Source organism: Trematomus bernacchii, unplaced genomic scaffold (genome assembly GCF_902827165.1).
Source record: "Trematomus bernacchii unplaced genomic scaffold, fTreBer1.1, whole genome shotgun sequence".
NCBI lineage: Eukaryota > Metazoa > Chordata > Actinopteri > Perciformes > Nototheniidae > Trematomus > Trematomus bernacchii.
The window spans coordinates 1,764,621-1,772,654 of record NW_022987616.1 but is presented as its reverse complement, the minus strand read 5'-3'; positions in this window follow the sequence as shown (position 1 = coordinate 1,772,654).

The window sequence follows — 8,034 nt, the reverse complement described above, 5'->3', positions numbered from 1 at the left end:
TATTCTGCCTGAGCAGTAAATACTTGAAGAACACGATGGCACAGCTTATATGATTCAGGGGTATGATTTTACAAGGTGTCTAGCTTTTCACGGGTAGTTCCATTGGATCTTCTGGTTTTTATTGCCTTTCAGATGTATGATGGATGACCAAGAAAGCAGAATCCAAATTTATTTTATAGCTAAAAAATATGTTATGCTTTTGGCCATGTTCGGTGGTTTCTACGAAATTCGGGGAGAATTCAGGTAATGGGACATGGAAAAATTATTATATTTATTGCAGATTCACAGCAAAATACTGTTGAATACTGTACGTTGCTCCAACCTTGAGGTGTAAATGCAAAATATGTGTTTTTCTGGACCCGTGATTCAAAAATCGCTTAACAGTGGAAATCAGACTGCTCATGAGAATTGTTTTATTTAATTCCACAAGCACATCATAATGTTTTACAATGACCATGTTCCATTGCAGCTACAAATTCCTCCCCTGCCCCTCCTTAAGACCACATTTCTCTGATCCTGATACCATATCACTCACAGCGGACTTATCTTCAGAGAAAACTGTTAATGTATGTACAGATGAAGCTACAGAACTGTACTGTTTTAGTTGGCACAACTTCAGAAATGCCGCTACCCCAAGCACCTCATAAATCTTGAGGAATCATCAGTGACTCTCATCAGTGTTTATGATATGGATCCAGCACCAACAGAATGCTAGGTCAAAGGTACAAAGCGGAAGACATTTGGGAGAGAGAAGACATGTGGCTAGCAGACAACCACAGGGAAGGCTATAAAAACAGGTGGGCCCCCATAATGTTCGAGACCATGTTTCCCGTGGAGCTTATCACTTCTGTATCTTCTCTTTGATTAGAGAAACGACCACTGTTGGCATCCACAGCGGGTTAAAGCTAACCGGCTAAAGTTACATGGCATGGTAACATCCCTGGCCTTTTTCCAAAAGCTCTAATGACTAGACTAGAAACAAACTGGCATGTGATTTGCGCACCACAGGACTGGAGTGATTTGCGGCGCGTGATTAAAAGCTCCTAAAACATAAATGGTACCAATCTACTGAGGAGCTATTGCTTTTCTTCCTCAGACTGTGGTGCTTCTCAACTCACCCTCATCCTCTGCAGACCATTAACTCTAGCATAATACAGACCAGGTAACATGTTTTAGCTAGCCAACATTTCTTAGTGTATGACGCAGTGTGACTGGCATTCAGGAAAGACTTTTCTGACCCAAGTATTACAGCCATTGAGCAAAATCTGCAGCAAAGAGAGAAGAAGAAGAAACAGTGCTGACAGATGAACCTGTGTCATTGGCTTCTACTAACAGTTCATGGCAATGTTCTTTTGCAATATGGCTAGCCACAAGTAACGACACTCGGAGAAGATTCATCTGTGAAGTCTCTCAGCATGAAATGGCCCCCATGCACAGGTTGTTTTTGCCAGAAAAGTAGTTAGATGGTAAAAAGCCATATCTAATGATGACTTGGCCTCTGCTGTACATGCGTTATCATCTGTTCTCCCTTTAGATTCCCTACCTCCTACAAAGACACTGTTGCATTTAGCAGATTTTGTGCGGGGTTTTGCCATTTTCCCACACTGCAGTAGCAAATTCTTTGCTTCCTGGTGCCAGCCCAGCGGCGCACATCCACTTCACTTAACGTTGTCTCATCCAGAGACATATGCCCCCAATCATTGTTCTTAGTCATATATCTGAAGGGCATACTACCCAATCGGTAGGCTAATGACACTTCTGTATAGGGCAGGTAGATATTTTTCTTAAAATATTAAGACTTTGACTTATATTGTAAATTAGATACATTTTAATGTTAAAAAAATGTAATGAATGGGTGAAGGCTCTTTGTCCAATAAGGTAGAAATGGGAAAATTGGATTTACACAAACTTAGATTTCTCACTTTAACACCAGCCCTGCAATTTGCCATTTCATGAACACATCAAATCGTATGCCACACCTTTTGTGTCGTAAAGAGTAAGATTTAACAAAAAGTCATAAACGCTTAATAAGTTGTTTACCAGTTTGGAACTAATATTAATCAAGTGACTTGATACACTTGATATCAGTTTTATTATCATGCAGTATCCAAAAGTGTTATGACCACAGCTTCTCACAGTTCAACCCCCAAGCTATAAACTTCCCTCCTGACCTTTTAAGAAAATCATCCTTGTTATCCTATTCAGTTGTGTATAATCAGAAAATAGATTTTACACTGACAGAACAGAGATGTTTGACAGTGCGAATCATAAGACTAGCCTCGGGTGCTGAATTGTGTCCAAAAATGCTGAGAGGCTGGTTGGCGCTGGCTGCAGTCCTGTCATCAGCTGGGATTACTGACGCTTGTCACACAGACTGAGATGAATGCATTAGCGAAACAACCTCACATTTTTGATCTTATGATAACGTTAGGGCGCACAGCTCTGGGGCAGGTTCTTTCCAGAAATGAGTTTCCAAACACATTTAAGGATCTCTGTGAAAATGCCATTACAATTGACAATGTTCATCTACTCTCCTTTTCCTCCATGAATCAGCTTCTTTCTCAATAAGAGACGCTATAATTAACCTTTTTTTTTTTAAATAGAGCTTATAGAACAATGGCCAAGCCTTAGGGAGCAGAACTGACTAAATTGGTCATAGATTTGGTATAAATAAAAAAATCTATTTACTGTTCTTAAAAGTAAAAGGTAATATTCACGGAAAATAATTGATGAAAGTAATCCAAATCACACATTTTTCATGAACTGCATTGAATATAATATTCCAAAAAGGTGTTACTTAATGTAAGTCAGGGGTTGTTAGTTTACTATAAGGTTGTAAAGAGTTTAAGGAAACATTTTAGAAGAATTAATCTGTTAAAATGCAACTACGACTAAACAGATGTAAAAAAGAAAATTGCAGTTATTGGCTTCTCTGTTACCCTCTGAGTTAAATTGCTGCTGTTGTCCTACCATTGTTCCCAGCTGACTAAAAAAATGCACTGAATTAAAAACAACCAGGAATCTTCGGAATGTTCACCCCTCTGACATTGCAGATTTCAAATACCTGAGGGGTGAACATTAGGTATAGGGAACACCTGGTGCTACAGTAGGACCGAATTTCTTATTTTAGGTAACCAAGGGAATTGCCTGAGCAAGTACAGTGCTCTTCAGAGGTGAGGCTATTCCAGAATGAGCTGCCTTTAATGGAAAGTACATTTTGTTCAAAAGTGGTCCGTCTATGGTGGACTTCACAGTCTCCTCTGGTTTCTGACCTAGTGCAGCGTCCAGTGTGTTTTTGTGGATGAATTCCCCTAAGGGAGGGGGGGCCAGTCCATGTAAACATTTATAAAAGAAACACATACTTTTAAAAGACCAAAAATTGTCAAAACTCAAGAAATTGTGTTTATCAAGGATGGTACAGTGGTGGTATGAATTTGGCTTTCTGTCAAAAGCCTTGATAGCTCTCTTGTACAGCTGTTCTATTGGTTTCAGGTTTGTGGCACAAGCAAACGACCAGTTTGTCAAACAGTATTCAATGTGGGATAGAATCATACAGTGGAGGTATGACTTTGCAGCATTGACAGTTAAGAAAGGTCTAATTTGTTTAAAATTTTGCAAGTTGAATTTAATGGTATTGGATACTTTCTTAATATGTTTCTTAAAAGTCAAGTTCGAGTCCATTATGACTCCAAGATACTTGAAGTGGGAGACTAGTTCTATTTCTGTTCCGTTTAAAAACACATTGGATCCTTCGATTTTGACTGGTCGTTTACTGAACATCATGCATACTGTTTTTTTTGCATTTAACTGTAAGCAAATGTTGTTCAGCCAATGTTGAACCTTGCCCAAAGCATTTGAGCGACAGGATGAGATAATTTCAGTGTTTTCCCCATGTACAAAGATGACCGCATCATCGGCATACATTTGCACATTCAACTCAGGACATACATTAGGCAAGTCATTAATGTACAGAGAAAACAGTAATGGTCCAAGAATGGGTTCACAAGGTAGGGGGATTTGGCGCCGTTGACCAAAACACACTGTTTTCTGTTCGATAAGTAAGACTTAACCCACTGTATTGAATCTGCTGAAAAATTGAAATACGTCAGCTTTGTAAGGAGCACTTGGTGGTCAACTGTGTCAAAAGCCTTCCTGAGATCAAGGAAGACAGCACCTACATATGAGCTCGTGTCCAACATACATTTAACCTTTTCCACAAAAACACAGTTAGCTGTCTCAGTGGAGTGGTGAGCACGAAAACCAAACTGCATTGGGTGGAGTGGAGCGAAACCTTTATCTAAATGTTTGGTGATTAGTTTTGACACCCATTTCTCAGCTACCTTAGAGACACAGGGGAGGATATCATAGGAAAAGCATGCCTCCTGGCTCACTGTTTTCTCTACTGATCTCACATTAGAGAGGCACAGTTGTATTTAGTTTATATTTGCACATTTAGGACTTTTTTTTGATGAAAGTAAGAATTGAAAATAAACATCTGGGTCAAATTTGTCTCAAGAGTCAAGTAAGGTGGTGTTTACGCTGAAAACTATGATAGATCAAATGTACTTAAAGTAGGCACATGGCAGCAAGAGAGGACCTGTTTTAGATTTTTAGCTATATTGGGACTCCAGAACCATGTGGGATTGGAGAAAGAAAAATGCCGTAACACCAAATCGAATAAGGGGACAAAGTTGGGGGGGCCTTCTTCTAGGGTCCTCGCTCTGACCACACATATATTCAAACTCAACCTTTAGTATGAACTCAACTACGCACCTTTTTGACATGCAAAATCTGGCCAGAGGCGTAAGGAAGGGGCCTAAATTGGAAATGGCTCCTCGCCCCCTTGTTTAGACTCACCCATTTTCAAAGCCAACTGCTATTATCTAGTTCAATCTACAATCGCGAGCCCTGGATCTTGAGTCGTGGCTGTGCCTGTTGCTGTGGTCCTGGATCATGAGTCCTGGATGGATATCCTCGTGGATTCATCTTCTTATTAGACACGCATTTCCAAACATTTTGACTACCTATGTTGTAAATGTATTATCTTTTCAATTTACACGCGGCATCTATTGCACGTCTGTCCGTCCTGGGAGAGGGATCCCTCCTCTGTTGCTCTCCCTGAGGTTTCTCCCATTTTTCCCTTTAAATTGTGGGTTTTCTCTGGAAGTTTTTCCTTGTACGATGTGAGGGTCTAAGGACAGAGGGTGTCGTATTGTCATACTGATATTCTGTACAAACTGTGAAGTCCACTGAGACAAATGTAACATTTGTGATATTGGGCTATATAAATAAACATTGATTGATTGATACAGCCGGTGCCCCCCTAACCAGATTGTGCCATGATGACCACACACAAACTCACAAGGTTGATAGGTAATTGTCATTCTCTATCTCAAATGTTGTCATACGGCACAGCTGGTATCCCTTGGTTATTCTATGTTTAGACTCATGACGCATCACAGAAAAGCAAGCTGATCTTGAAAGGAGGGTTCAAATAAGTACTGCTCATCTCTTGTTCTCCTCAATCACCTTGGTCATCGTTTGTTCCCCTCGATTGAGCTCCAATAAACCTTCAGCTTAAAGGCTAGTACAGACTTCTGCTGCACATCTGTGGAACGCTGCAATCCGTGGGAACCATCGCTGACAGGCTGTATCCCACTATAAGGTCAGTTTAATGAATTACAATGTAATGTATTGTAACAACTTTTCATATGAGATCACCCCACGCTGCATACATTATTCTGTGTACTTTTACCCTCTGCATGATTAATATCTCAAACTAGTTAAATATTAAGACAAATGTTATTTTTTTATACGCAGGCTAAAATGGAGGAACCGGTTGTCCATAGGGAGATGAGGGGACACAGAGAGGGCAAAACAGCTAGCAAGACCATTGAGGTTAGTGTATATAACAGGCTACAGCAGGCCTGTCTCCAAAGTACAGAATTTGATACCGAGCTGAACCTTTTCATCAGTATATTTGTCACAACCCCCACGCCTGTTTTTTCTGAGTGGGTATGGGTCCCCATCCATCTCCAACCCCTATCTACACTTTAGCCAGAGACTCAGAAAACATCACTTAGATGATAACTCCCCTACTCAGTAAACCTTCATTGAACTTTAGAGGACAGCACTGTAAGAGTTATGGTATTTTCCTTTATTAAATCTTTCAACCACCCAGTCCAAAGCACCCAGACACGTCACCCTGGGTCACAGCCTCTCACCTTATCTCGGCCCAAGTATTTCAGAGTGGATGTGGAGTCCATGTAAACATTTATAAAAGAAACACATACTTTTAATTTCAGTGTTTTTCCCCACGTACAAAGATGACCGCATCATCTGCATACATTTGCACATTCAACTCAGGACATACATTAAGACTGTGTTTGATCCTTGTGAAATGGGAGACAATCAAGCACATTCTTTTACAAACCAATGGTTGTAGAGACAGACTTTTATCTGTTCTAAGGAAGTGGAAATTAGAGGCTAGATGTGAATTCAATCCGTGGGAAATAAACAGATAATTAAGTTACAGTAATACTTATGATTAAATTAGACTTAATGATACATTTCTACAACAATTTCCCCTTTGGCCTGACCACAATACATATTACACAATTTTTTGCACAATTTCATGACATCAATGAATACATTTCAAGAGTTTTACATAAACACATCATACACTGATAAAAAGGGTAAGTAAAATGCAAATAGACATTTCATGTATTAGTAGTTGGGCCAAGGGAGATAGTTAGGCCCCGTCCACACGGAGACGAAACGGGTTGTATCCGCTACAGTTCTTTATCGTATAGACGGTTCGTCCACACGAGGCCATAACGGAACCGCGGAAACGGAGCCCTCAAACGATAACGCATCCCAAAAGTGGGTAGATCTGCGGACGTACCGCTTGCGGCTCTGTGTGTTGGTATAACATGTCTTTTTGGACCTATGCCAGTTTGTGGTGACCTTCCAAACAATATTTCAAACGGGCTGAGACCGTGTTTTGATCTTACTCGAGTGCGCATGTGGAAAAGAATCAGAGGAAGAGCTTTTACCCATGAAAGACCAGTGTCATCACAACATTTGGCTAGTTTTGACTTGATCGTACCATTTTCGCGCTCTACCGCACCTGCACTCTGTGGGTGGTAAGAGCAATGATGGTGTATATCAAAACCTAGATATTGTGATACCTCAGTCAGGGCCCTGCTTTGATAAATGCAGGGCCGTTGTCACTGCTGACTAATGACGGTATACCCCATCTGGGGATAATTTCCCTCACTAGTGCTTTAGCCACTGCACTTAAGTCTTGTTTAGCTGAGGGGAAACTGCAACCCATTTACTGAACATATCCACAATGACAAGACAATATCTCTTTCCTTCACATGGGGTTCGTTCAATGACCATCATAAAATGGTCAAAGGGTCTGTCTGGTGGTTGATGAGCTGCGGGAGGCATATGAATAGTACCTGATGCATTGTTAGCAGCACATAATACACCTTTTGCAGAATTTTTTTGCAAAAACAGAGAAACCTTTTGTGTACCAAACTGAATTTACAGAAGCACACATGATGCTGAACCATCCACAAACAACTCCATCTCCGGGTTAGAAAGAGGCACATAATAATAATATAAATTTTTTTTAAAAAAAGTGTATTTATAAAGCACCTTTCATTGCTAAAAGCAATCCCAAAGTGAACTGTTGCAAACGATATCATTTCCTTTTTGGCGGGCATCCAGAACACGGCATAACACCGGGGAAGCTTTGGCGCTGTTCTGAGTTTGTTCTAATCTGTCAAAATGACGGACTGCTTACAGATTTTTCTGTCATTGTTAAAAAAAATCCGTCATAGACGGAAAATATTCGGTTAATGCGACCTCTGGTGTGAAGAATGTGAGTTACTGCATGAGGAACCATTAGTGTGAGTTCTCCGTATCCCAACAGGTCACGTGAGGCAAGCACAGCTTTTTCAATGGCTGCCACAGCACGGAGCCAAAGAGGAAGTCCTGAAGCTACAGGGTCAAGTTTAGTGGAGA